The following is a 14,425-nucleotide window of genomic DNA, read 5'->3' on the forward strand; positions in this document are numbered from 1 at the left end:
GGGCAGGATAAGTAGCTGAAACTGTTGAATACAAAATTGATGATCTGAAATGTCCCCACCTAAATCATAAAAAAAATATTTTAAAGCACTTCTTAAAAGACATAATAGTTAGGCAAGATCATTCTTTTACCAGCTAAGCTGGGTTGTGGCTTTGTTTTAAGAAGGCCGTAAAAGGGGAATTTTTTTTTTATGATTTAAAGATTATTTGGGGGAAAGTTTCAGGGATTTATCCAGGCCCCATGGCTCAAGAAAATCTTGATTCCATGAGATTTAAAATTCTTTCCTGTATTTATCCCTTTTTGATTAGGACTCTCCTAAAGAATCTTGACCAAAATTTTCCATAATGATAGCCCCATATGCTCTTTTCCTCTTTCTCGTTCTTATTTTTTTGTTACCCCAGGCAAACCTGGCCAAAGAGAAACCATTGCAGACATCACATTAGGGATGAGTTAATTAAATATATAGAAGGCCAAATATATAAGACTAATTTTTAAGTTGATAAGTTTGAAAGGCTTGGGAATAGTAATATATATATATATATATATATATAAATGGCCCTTTGGCAGAAAAAAGACTCTCCTCCTTGGTCTATGTGGTCTTTTTTAAAAAAATGATGTTTTTGTTTTATTGTGTCCCTTGCTATAAGTAATGTATTTTCATGGAATTTTTCTAGTTATCATAGAAAAGTCAAAACGTATTTAGTTTATTGCTAAAAATATTACATGGATATAAAAACATACTTAGCCCCAAATTTTTCTTATAACTGATTTTTTAAGAATAAATAAATAGATAGATTTTATTTGTTTAGAATGCATCATGTACATAGGCAAATATATAATAGATATCAATAATGAAGTAAAATCATATTTATGAATGAGGTAAATATTTATATTTAATAAAATAAAGCACAGAAAGGAAATAGAAGCTAAATAAAAAGCTGATATAGAATAACAAGTACCATTACAATTTAATATTGTAATATTAAATACACACAATTATTTGAAAGACACAAACATAATGTAAACTTATATAAAATCACACATATGTTTACCATGAGAAAATTGCTTTCATGCATCCACCCGTGTTTTTATTTGGTTTATGAACCAAACCTACTCATTAAAATAGCATGGTAAAAAGGGGCAGGAGATGAGTGAGTGAATGTTTGCATTGTGTTGAGACTGACTTTCTAAATGTATACCAAAATATGAAAAGCATGAGTATACTTTCATCCAAATATGAAAAAATTAGAATTTGGACTTAAGCCTGTTAATTATTCAATGATACAGAATCTGAAATACAATGCTAGACACCAAAGAAAGAGAATAATATTTCTGAAAATTTTTTCCAAGAGCAGTTATCCATCAGACCGGGAGAACTGCAGGGAAAAGCAGTCAGTTGTTGTTGCTGACAGGTGCCAGAGGCAGCTCTGACTCACAGTGACCATAAGCAATACAAAACAATGCACTGCCCAGGCTTGCACCATCCTCATCATTGTTGTGACGTCTGCAGCCACGGTGTCAATCTATCTTGCCGAGGGTCTCCCTCTTTTTCATTTCCCTTCTACTTTACCAAGCATGATGTCCTTCTCCAGGAACTGTCCTAGGTATGTGAGATAAAGTCTTTCCATCCTTTCTTCCAAAAAGCACGAAGGCAATACTTCTTCCAAGATAGATTTGTTTGTCTTTTCAGCAGTCCATGGTTCATTCATTATTCTTCTCCAGCACCACAGTTCAAATGCATTGATTTGTTTTCATTCCTCCTTGCTCAACGTCCAACTTTCACATTCATATGAGGCCATTGAAAATATCATGGCTTGGGTCAGGTAAACCTTAGTCCTAAAAGTAACATCCTTACTATACAACACTTTAAAGAGACCTTGTGCAGAATAGTTGTCCAAAACCGTGTGTCATTTGCTCTCTTGACTGTTGAGTCCTTGAACATTGACTGTGGAACCAACAGGAAATCCTTGAAAACTTCAATCTTCATTTATCATGATGTTATCTATTGGTTCAGTTGTGGTAGTTATATAATATGTAGTTGATTTGAGGATTAAGACTGAAGGGGAGTCTAGCCTGTCAATCATTGAATAGCCAATTAGGCCTCTATGTGGGCATGACCTTCTGAGATTTCTGGGAACTCCTGTATTCCTCCCTGGGATGGGGAGACACTCTCTCAGCTGACTCCCAGGAAGACATTGCAGCTGACAGGACACATGGACCTACCATCATGCCCTGAGCTGGAGATGCTTACAACACCACTGGATTCATGGTACTTCCCACCCACTGGCCTGTGATCTTCCTGCATTCAGCATCATGGCATGTGTTTTGTGAGTCTGAAGAGGACTTTATAGATTGGTGTTGGATATATGGGCTAATATTAGACTTAGGGACTTGATCTGGACTGGGCTTGGATGTTTTCTCAGTATTCAATTGCTCTTGCATATAAAGTTCTTTCTTATACACTGTACTGTCCTGCACCATCCTCACAATTATTCCTATGCCTGAGCCCATTGATGTTGCCACTGTATCAATCTATCTCCTCAAAGTACTTCCTCTTTTTTGCAGCTCTTCCACTTTACCAAACATGATATCCTTTTCTAGAGACTGGTATCTCCTGAAAATATTTCTAAAGTATGTAAAACAATGTCTTGGCGTCATTGCCTGCAAGGAGCACTATGGTCTTACTTCTTCCAAAATAGATCTGTTTGTCCTTTTAGCAGTCCATGCAATATTCTTCTCCATCACCACAATTAAGATGCATCAAGTCTTCTACAGTCTGCCTTCTTTATTGTCCAACTTTCACATGCAAATGATGCAATGTAAAATACCAAGGCTTGGATCAGGTGCACCTAAGTCCTCAAAGTAACACCCTTGCTCTACAATACTCTGATGAAGTCTTGGCAGCAGATTTACCTAATGCAGTACATCTTTTGTCTCTTTAGTGCTGCTTCCACAAGCATTGATTGTAGATCCAAGTATCATATATACTCGAGTATAAGCCGATCCAACTATCCACCGAGGCACCCACTTTTACCACAAAAACTGCATTAAAAATGTGCTGAAAAAACTCGGCTTATACTCGAGTATATACGGTAAGACAAAATCATTGACAATTTAAACTTTTCTCCATTTATCATGATTAGACCAGTTGTGAGGATTTTTGTCTTTCTTACGTTGAGTTGTAATCCATATGGAAGGGTAGAATCCTCAATATTCAGCAGCATGTGCTTTAATTCTTGCTCAATTTTAGCAAGCAAGGTTGTGTCATCTGCATACTGCAGATTGTTAACAAACCTTCCTCCAATCCTGAAGCAGTACTCTTCTTCATATAATCCAGCTTCTCTGATGATTTGCTCACTATACAGATTGAACAAGCATGGTTTAAGTATACAACCCTGACACACACCTTTCCCGATTTTAAACCTTTCCCTTATTCTGTTCACACAACTGCCTCTTGAGACATGTACAAGTTCCTCATGAGGACAAAGAATGGTTTCAGAATTCCCATTCTTCTCAAAGTTAGTTTATTATGGTCCACACAGTTGAATGCCTTTGCATAATCAATGAAACACAATATGCATCTTTGTAGTATTCTCTGCTTTGAGCCAAGATCCATCTGACATCAATGATATCCCTTGTTAATTGTCCTCTCCTGAATCTGGACTGAACTTCTGACAGTCCCCTGTCAATGTGTTGTTGAAACCACTGTTAAATGATCTTACACAAAAGTTTACTTGTGTGCAATGTCAGCTATATCGTTCTATAGTTTGAGCATTCTGCGGAGTTACCTGTCTTTGGAGTGGGCACAAGTATGGATCTCTTATGGTCAGATGGCCAGGTAGTTGTCTTCAAAATCCTGGCATAGGATAGTGAGTGCTTCCAGTGTTTTTTCAGATTTCTCAAACATTTCAATGGGTATTCCACCAATTCCTGGACCTTGTTTTTAGCTAATGCATTCAGTGCAATTTGAACTTCTTCCTTTAAAGGAAAGAACTAAAGAACCATTAGTTCTTTTCATATTCTATATACAGAAATGGTAGAATTTTAATTAATTCTGGTAGAGTGGCATAGTGACTCTGTGTATTCTTTCTGTCTTTTCTTGATGCTTCCTGTCTTGTTCAATATTTTGCCTCTAGAATCTTTCAAAATTGCTACTTGATGCTTGAAATTTTTCTTAAGATCTTTCAGTTTCAGGTATGCTGAGCATGTTCTTCCTTTTTGGTTTTCTAATTCTAAGTATTTGCACATTTTTGTTATAATATTTGCTTTGTATTTTCAAGCTGCCCTTTGAAAATTCCTATCCAGCTCTTTGACTGCATCCTTTCTTCTATTTACAATAACTCCAAGCACCATAACCCCGCCACACCCCCCAATTTATATTGGTATGATTTTGTTCTGGATCTTAGACGCCTGGTACCTAACCCCATTGACACCTCATGATCACATAGGCTGGTGGGCTTCTTCACTGTGGCCTTTGTTGCTTCTCAGCTAGGTGGCCTTTAAGACCCCAGACGCTATATCTTTCAATAGCCAGGCACCATCAACTTTCTTCACCACAATTACTTATGCACCTATTTTGTCTTCAGCAATCATGTTGGGAAGGTGAGCATCACAGAATGCTGGATTATTAGAACAAATTGTTCTTGCATTGAGGGAGTACTTGCATGGAGGACCAATGTCCATCTGCTACCATAATACTTAACATATAGATATAAGTACATAGATCTATTTCCTTCTCGTTATATATAAATATATTTGCATATGTACATGTCTGTATTTAGACCTCTAAAAATGTCCTTTGCCTCTTAGATATTTCCTCTATTTCCGTTTACTTTCCTCTTATCCCACTATCATGGCCCGCCTTCATTCGGGTTTCAGTAATTTGATATTTCTTGGGCCCTTATCAAAAATCAGTTGTCTGTATACTGATGTTTTTATTTCTGGGTTTTCAGTTCTTTTCCATTGGTCTGAGTATCTGTCGTTATACCAGTACCACACTGTTTTGACCACTGTGGCTGTATAATAGCTGCTAAAGTCAGGTAAAGCAAGCCCTCCCTCTTTGTCCTTCTTGAGGAGTTCTCTGCTAATTCTGAACTTTTCCCTCTCTATATGAAGTTAGTAATCAGTTTTTCCAATTCTTTGAAGAAGGATGATGGTATTCGTATCGGGATAGCATTAAACTTATATAGTGCCTTGGGCAGAACTGACATCTTTACTATATTCAGCCTTCCGATATTTTTCCATTTGTTGAGGTCACTCTTGATGTCTTGTAATAGTGTTCTGTAGTTTTCCTCGTACAAATCTTTTGTTTTTTTAGTCAGGTATAGCCCTAGATATTTCAATTTGTGCTTTGCTATTGTAAAGGGTACTACGTTTTAATTTCCCCTTCCATTATCTTGTCTGATGTGTAGATGAGTTTGATAGACTTCTGTTTGTTGATCTTGGATCCTGCCACTCTGCCATATTCCTCTATCACTTCCAATGATCCCCTTGTGGAGTTTTGGGGATTTTTAATATATAAAATCATATCGTCTGTGAATAACCATAGTTTCCCCTTCTCCTTTGTCAGACGAATACCTTTGATGTCTTTTTTTTTGCCTTATGTTGTTATCCAGGACCTCGGGTGAGATGTTAAATAGGAGTGAGGACAGGGGGCCTCCATGTCTGGCCCCCTTTTTCATCTTTTCTGCATTGACTACCACATTGACTGTTGGGTTTTCATGTATACATTATATAATATTGAGAAATTTTCCTTCCATTCCTATCTTCTTGAGTGTCTTAAACAGGAATGGGTGTTGTGTATTGTTGAATGCTTTTTTCTACATATATCGATACTGTTATGTGGTTATTATAATTTTTCATGTCAATGTGGTAAATAATAGTAATGGTCTTTCATGTGTTACCCATCCCTGCATCCCTGGTATGAACCTGACTTTGTCATGGTGAATTATCTGTTTTATATGCTTTTTTATTCTATTGGCCAATATTTTGTTAAGGATTTCTGCATCAATGTTCTTTAGTGATATTGGTCTGTAGTTCCCAATTCTTGTGGGACCCCTGCCTGATTTTGGTATCAGAGTTAGACTCACTTCATAGAAAGAGTTTGAGAGTTTGCCATCTTTTTCTATGTTCTGGAAGAGTTTGTGTAGGGTTGACTTTTTCCCAGAATGCTTGGTAGAATTCTCCTCTGACATCGTCTGGCCCGGAGAATTTTTTTGTTTGTTTGTAATCCTTTGATAACCTTGTCTATTTCTTCTATTGCTATGGTTCTGTTAAGATTCTTAACGTCCATCTGGGAAAGCCTAGGGAAGGATTGTTTTTCCAAGTATTTGTCCAATCCATGTCTTCCAAGTTGTTGAATTCATTAGAGTACAGGCCTTCACAGAACTCTGTAATTATCCTTGATTTCATTAAGATCTGTTGTAATGTCCCCTCATCCTTGCTAATGAAATTTGTTCCTTCCTTTCTTTGGTTACGTTTACCACCGTTGTCAATTCTGTGAATCCTTTCAAAGAACCAACTTTTAGCTGCATTAATTTTTTCCATAGTTTTTGTGTTTCCCCTCTCCTGTATCTCAGCCCTGATTTTTATTCTTTCTTTCCTTTTGCTATTAGTAGGATTGTCCTGTTGACTCTGCTCTAATTGGTATAAGTTTAATGCCAGCATATCAGCCATAAGTCTCTCTTCCTTTGTCATGTGTGCATGTATTGTGATCAATCTTCTTCTGATAAATGCCTTTGCTGTGTCCTAAAGCTTTTGGTATGTCATATTTTCATTCTCATTGGGTTCTAGAAACATTGTGATTTCATCTCTGATCTGGGCCAATACCCACTCCTATTGCAATAGAGAGTTATTTATGCTCCAATTTTTAATCCTTGTTTCCTTAATCGTCCCTTTGTTAATTTCCAGCCTTACGGCATAGTAGTCAGAGAGGGAAGGCTGTATGATCTCCATGTGCTTGAATTTACACAGGTTCAACTTATGTTCCAGCATTTGGTCTGTATTCAAGTATGTGCCATGTGTGCATCAAAAAAGAATGTGAATTAATTTGAATTTGGGTAGAGAGCTCTGACAATATCTATTCTTTCAAGTCATCCAATTGTACTCTTTAGATGTGCAGACTCCCTGTTAAATTTCTTTCACTGTGATCTGTCCTTCTCAGAGAGTGGTGTATTAAAGTCACCTACTCTAATTGTTGAGCCTGTGATTTCTTTTTTCATCTTTTAGAGTGTTTGACCTATGAGTTTCATGAGTCTCTTTTTGGGTCTTCCTTGTATTCACTGCTCCTTTACTTTACCAACTATGATGTCATGATGTCTTCTCCAGAGATTGGTCTCTCCTGCCATCATGTCCAATGTACTTGAGACAACTGTAGCCACTCTTGCCTCTTAGGGCTAACTGGCTGTACTTCTTCCAAGACAGACTTGTTTGGTTTTTTGGCAGTCCATAGTACTTTCAATATTCTTCATCAGCACCATAATTCAAATGCATTGATTCTTCTTAAGTCCTCATTGTCCAATATTTACATATGTGTGAAGTGATATGATATTTAAGTATATTACTGTAAATATATAACATAACACCAGCCAGATAAAGAGTACCGTACTTCGAGTCTTTCTCGGTATTTGAACTGTATGTGGTTGCTGTTAGGTGGCACCAAGTCAATTCTATGCACAACAGAACAAAACACTGCCTATTCACACGTCATCCTCACAATTGTTAGTATGTTTGAGCTTATTGATGTAGCCATTATATCTATCCCTCTTTGATGGATTGTTGAGGGTCTTCCTATGTTTTCAATGACCCACTACTTTCCCAAGCACTATGTCCCTATCCAGAGCCTGGTGTCTCCTGACAACATGTCCAAAGTATGTGAGACCAAGTCTTGTGATCCCTGCTTCTGAGAGAATACTGGCTGTATTTTTTCAAAAACAATTTTCCCTTGAATTCCATGGTATTTTTCACCTATATCTATTCAAGTTCATCAATTCTTGTTTGATTTTCACCTTAGTTCTCAAGAAGGGACATTTTTATTCATCAACACTTTAAGATCTTGGACAGCAGATCTGCCCAAAGCAGTATATTTGATTTTTTGACAACTATTTTCATGACCATTGTTTGTGGAGCCAAACAAAATGCTATCCTTAACAACATCAATCTTTTATCTGTTTACCATGATGCTGCCCAGTTGTAACGGTTGTCATTTTATTTACACTTAATAGTAGTCCATACTGAAAACTGCGAAGAGTTGTTTTCTGTTTGTCACTTAGTTATTGGAGAAAAGTATTGAAAAGAAAAATGACGGGACCAGAGTGACTTCGTTGGTGGTCCTAGAGATTTATAGGTGGTCCTGGAAATATGTATAGTCTATAGCATTATTTCTGTCACAATCAAAACACATGTAAGAACAATCCTTATTTAAGAAAAAGAAGTCTTGGTGACACAGTAGTTAAACACTCAGCTTCTAGAAAAGCAGTTAGTCTGTCAAACCCACCAGATGCTCTAGGGGGAGAAAGAAAGCTGTCATTCTACCCAGGTAAAAATTGCACCCTAGGAAATCTTTGCAGGCAGTTTATTCTGTCCTATAGAATTGCTATTAGTTGACATCTATTTGACTGCGTGGAACAATAACAACATTTCAACAAAGACATTGAGAACTTTCTTATGGAATATACATTTGTTTAAAGTTAAAAATTAGATTATTTAAATAAGTTGTGTGACTACAAGACTATTCTTTGTACCACTTGAATAAAGGACAATGAGTACATGGGATCAAATGAACCTTATTTTGAAGCTCACCAAAAACATACAAAAAATAAAATAATAGTGTTGAAAGTTGAAGATTAAGAAAACTTGTCCTAAGAGCCAGTCAGGGTGCAGTATAGCAATGATGAAACGTACAATTTTCCTCTAGTTCTTTAATGTTTCCTCCCAACCCCCACCCCCACTCACATAATACCAATTATATCTTACACATTTGGCTAGACTAGAGGATGTACACTGGTAACAGACAAGAAGTGAAAACACAGGGAATACAAGTGAGATAAAACCCTCAGGACCAATAAGGAGAGTAGTCTTACCAGGAGGGGAAGAGGAAGGTGGGGTAGAAAGGGGGAACCGATCACAGGATCTCCAAATAATCCCTCCCTGGGGGATGGGCAACAGAAAGTGGGTGAAGGGAGACATCAAACAGTGTAAGACATGACAAAATAATACTAATTTATAAATTATCAAGTGTTTGTGAGGGAGGGGAGGTGGGGAGGTGAAAAAATGAGGAGCTGATACCAAGGGTTCAAGTAGAAAGAAAATGTTTTGAGAATGATGATGGCAACAAATATACAAACATGCTTGACACAATGGATGTATTTATGGATTGTGATAAGAGTTGTATGAGCCCCCAATAAAATGGTTTTTTTTTAAAGGAAAACTTGTTGTAAATATCATCTGGTAGATAAAAGAAATTACAACTCACTACCAGGAATTTCCTGCTCTTTTCGTCATGACAGTATCATATTCTTTGATTAAACAGTTATTGATTCCCCCCCCCACCGCCCCCCCGTCTCTCCTAGATTTATGAGTTACAAAATAGGTGTTCTCAACACCATACAAGACAATCACTTACTGAGGAACAAAGTAAAATTCACAATGAAAAGAACCAAGTAATAAGTCTAACTATAATGGTGAAGATGATTTTTCCCCCTTCACTAAATGGTATGGTGTAGACAGTGTCTGGCTGAACTCTCCTTCCAGCGTACACATATATTCATGTGTGCATAGTGGTTATTGGAGGGATTTTCTGGGTGTATAAGTAGCTATCAGTATGTATGTCAGTATTGTATTGGTCCTGTTTCTCTGGGAACTCTAATTGGTACAGTGTTTGGTACCAGGAGTCATCTAGAGGAGCTTAATCTTAATAATAAAATTTCTAAATTGCTTTTTAGGTTTCTATAAAATTTGATTTTATTAAAGACCTTATTACTCTATCACTAGTAGTGAGCAGAACATTGATATCCATGGTGTAATGTGGCAAATACTTATAAAAAAATACCAAAAATCATTAAAACGAAACACTGTAATCCTGATAATTTTGACTCACAATGACCCTGTAGGACAGAGTAGAACTGCTTTCTGTGGTTTCTGAGGCTGTAAATCTTTATTGGAGTAGAAAGCCTCATTTTTTTAATACAGGATGGCTAATGACTTTGAACTACTGACCTTCTAGTTAGTAGCCTAGTGCACAACTAATACACAACCCGGGATCCATCACAAGATTCCCAGTGTTTATGTATTTGGTATTTTAGAACATTTTTCTCAAACTGAAGAGTATAAGAAAATTGAGTGTTTGCACTAGACAAAGCAGGAAAAGGAAAGGATGAACTTAAGGCTTTAAATTCTCATGAAAAGTATTGACCTGAGCATTTCAAAATTGTGCATACAACATATTTCCTATCATAACAGAGTTTATATTGCTGAAAATTAAACCCCAAATTTTATCTTGTGAGTAGATAAATTACAATGCACAGTGAACCCCTAACCTTATAGGAGATATAATGTATGTGCTGTGGTTAGGAAAGAATTGGATTCTGAAAATCAGAATGCAGGTGTATGAAGATCTGCATGAAGGTTAGAACACGGACGCTTAGTTTCTGGTGAGCACTATTTTCCCATTAAAGAAGACCTTCTATCCTTATCCAAGAAGGTGAGTCCTGATTTATCTGTAAAACCTGTAACTGACTCCTCTGAAGCTTTTACCTCTTGACCCATCCCATCATCTAACTTTGTTTCTAGACCGAAAGATAGGCTCAACTTTTCAGCAGGTCGTGAAAGATGAAATACAAAATGTGACCCATGAGGAAGTATATTATATTATAAACAAATCTGCATGACTTCTCCAATTCATACAAGCAAATCTAGAATAAAAATTTGGATCATTAAAATTTTACTGATATAGGTCTACTTTTAGAATTTTGCATTTAGTATTGTAGCTTGAAGAGTTCAAAGGGCAATAGCAGTTTTTGTTCTTCTTGGTTGATTGAAATGTCAACCAAAAGATAGATTACATGAAATGAAGTTAAAATGCCAGAATGGTGTTTGTATAATGTACAAGAAGATATCTAAAATCTTAGGGTGATTATAATGTTAGAGTGACTTACCACGAATACCTGCTTATCTGCCCTGAGAGAGTGCAAAGGGCGCATCTTTTACCACAAATATAAACAATGAACTTATGGAGCCCTAGCATCTTTGAAGAGCTCTAGGGGCTCTCTTCTCTGAAGATCAGGAATTACAACAAAACCTTCTGCCAGTAAATTAATAATACTAAACATAGTGTGGAGAATTGGACCCCTAGCGGCCAGTAACAAAGATGGGCATTTTACATTCTTGACAATGAAGGCATAAGAGTAATCAGAATACTCTAATTTTGGGAAAGAAGATGAGGCTTTCTACTGCCACAAACCATTACAGGGAACATACAGGCTCAATTTTACTCTGTCCTATAGTGTTGCTATGAGTCCACGTTGACACAGTGGTGGTGAGATTGTTTGGGATGGTGTTGGGAGAAAAATGAAGCATTCTTCTTCAGTAAAGAGTTACAGTCTCCAGAAGCTCACAGGGGGTGTACTATTCTGTCTTATAGATTCACTATGAACCAGAATCAACTCAGTGGCAGTAAGTTTGGTTCGGTTTTATGGTATTTGTCATTTGATCACAATGCCCATATATTTAAATCGATGCAAAGTCTCTTAAATTTGAGTTTGATTTTTACAAGCAGAAATGTTCTAGGTCAGGTGAGCAGAAGTTTACAAATTTGGACGTTCCTTCAATCAATTCCAGATTTGAGAGAATTGCATGCCAAGAACATTTTGAGTGATGAGGAGACCTGATCCTCATTAAGAAGGACCTCCCCGCATTGCCCAAAATTTGTAGTATTAATGTTTCTCCTAGACTTTTCCCAAAGTGTCTACAACATTTTAATAGGGTGGCTATGCATTAGGGAAGAAGAAATTAACAGACCTTTTTTTTTTTTTTGGTAATTTCTGGACATTACTCTGAATTGAGAATATGTCTAGGGACACAAAATATCACCATGATTCATCAGTAAAAGTAGGGATTTATTAAAGCAAGTTGTGCCACAAAACACAAACACAGCACCACACAAAACAAAATGGCTCTGCAACAAGTTCAAGCTGCCATGCAAACTCCTCAGGCACTTAGACCATATGATTCAATAAATTCAATGTTAATTAAAGTGCCAATATTGGGTAGAAATGGAATTTGAAACCTTTGGAAGGTCCTTATAGGTTAATCACACTGAAGACCTAACCCTCATGATTCTGTAGCAAAGCCCCAATATCACCTATGAATATCTACACCTTTTGAGAAATGTGTCATGCTGAGTTTCCTAGAGGTATAAAATCACACATAAGACAGTAATTTGTATCAAGGAATCAGCCCAGCCCCATCCAACTCAAGTCCATGGGTCAGATGCTAGGTAGAGGCTCTCCAGACTTACGTAACTGTCAGCTGATGAAGCAGGAAGGTAAAACAGGAAGCTTGTGTGTCACAGGGTGCTGGGTCCAGAGCTGTGCGGGCCCAAGTTCAGCAGGAACAGGGCAGAGCACCAAGAGCTCCCAGAGTCAGTGGGCCACGTGAGTCTCCAGCTGCACACATGAGACACAGGGCCCCGTCAAGCAGGAAGGACAGGAGTAAGAGAGAGAGAAGTTCTCCAGTTCTCCGCAGCATCTCTCAGTAAAAGGCCACACTTCCAAAGAAGCATCATCTGTCTTTGACTTGAGTGATAGATTTGACTCCACCCGTATCGTCACACAGGTGCAAGTTCTCATAAATTCTAAGCATCCCAAGGACTCACTATTGATGTGTTTCTGGGCCTTAGAAAAGACTGAATGCTTAACTATGGGCTTTCATGTTACTATGTGAGCTGCACAATTAGAAAATGGTTTTCTGTGACCTACCATTTGGCACTGCAAAGCCGTTAGACTGTGTGGATCATCACAAATTATGGATAGCCTTTAGAAGAATGAGAATTCCAGAACTCTTGATTGTCCTCCTGCAGATCTGTAAATTGGTAAAAAAAAGAAAAAAGAGAGAGATGTGCAAACAGAGCAAGGGAATATTGCATAGCTTAAAATAAGAAAGGTGTACACCAGGGTTGTATCCTCTCACCATACTTATTCGAACTATTGGCAAAGCAAATAATCATAGCAGCTGGAATGTGTGAAGATGAATACTGTATGAGGATTACTACCAACTTGTGATATGCAGATGACACAACCTAGCTTACTGGATGTGAGAAGGACTAGAATATTTGTTGATGAAGACCAAAGATTGCAGCCTTCCAGTATTTATTACAATTCAGTGTCAAGCAAAAAACCCTCACAACTCAAATGATGTATTGCATTGTGCAAATCTGCTGTACGAGACCTCTTTATAGTGTTGCAAAGCACAGATGTTACATTGACGACTAAAGTGTGCTTGATCCAAGCCACGGTATTTTCAGTCACCTCATATGCACGTGATATTTGGTCATTGAATAAGGAAGACCATATAATAATCAATGCATTTGAGTGATGGGGTTGGTGAGGAATATGGATAGTACTAAGAAGTACCCCAAGAACAAACAAACCTCTCTTGGAAGTACAACCAGAATGCTCCTTCAAAGCAAGAATGGCAAGACTTTATCTCACATACTTTGGACATGCTATCAAGAGAGACCAGTCCTTGGAAAAGGACATTGTTCTTCGTAAAGTAGAAGGGTAGCAATAAAGAGGAGACCCTTTACACAATGGATTTGCCCTATCAATGGGCTCAAACAGAACAATTGTGAGGATGGCACAGGACCTGGCAGTGTTTTATTCTGCTATACATAGGGTCACTATGAGTTGGAAACTCACTGGACTGTATCCAACAAACAAAACAACCAATGGACACAAGCATGGCATGACTGTGAGGGTGGTGCAGATCAGGTGGTATTTCATTGCGTTGTAAGTAGTGTCACATGAATTGGAGCTGATTCAATGGCACCTAACAACAACTAATACTTAAAATGTTGCTTGTCCAACAGTATCAAATGGAAATAACATATATGAGAGTGGCGCAAGTGAGTCACATGGGAAAATCACCCAAATCACTATGGTCCCCATTACTGCTTAAACAGCTTGCCCCTGTGGCCTTATTGAGAGTATTATGCTCCATCATTGTTTACACATAGTTTTATGGACTTAGCAGGCAGAGCCTAATAGCACTATACTTCTTTTGGGGACATTTTGAAAGACATTTGGAAAAGACATTTTCCAATAGGCAGAACTTAGAGCAGTACACTTGTTTGTGAATTCATCATGGAAGGAACATTACCATTGTCTACCTGCTCATGGTCTGTGGTCAGTAATTTCTCTGGATGGTCAGAG

Source organism: Echinops telfairi, unplaced genomic scaffold, assembly GCF_000313985.2.
Source record: "Echinops telfairi isolate 266 unplaced genomic scaffold, ASM31398v2 ScPeMD7_7469;HRSCAF=8507_0, whole genome shotgun sequence".
Taxonomy (NCBI): Eukaryota; Metazoa; Chordata; class Mammalia; order Afrosoricida; family Tenrecidae; genus Echinops; species Echinops telfairi.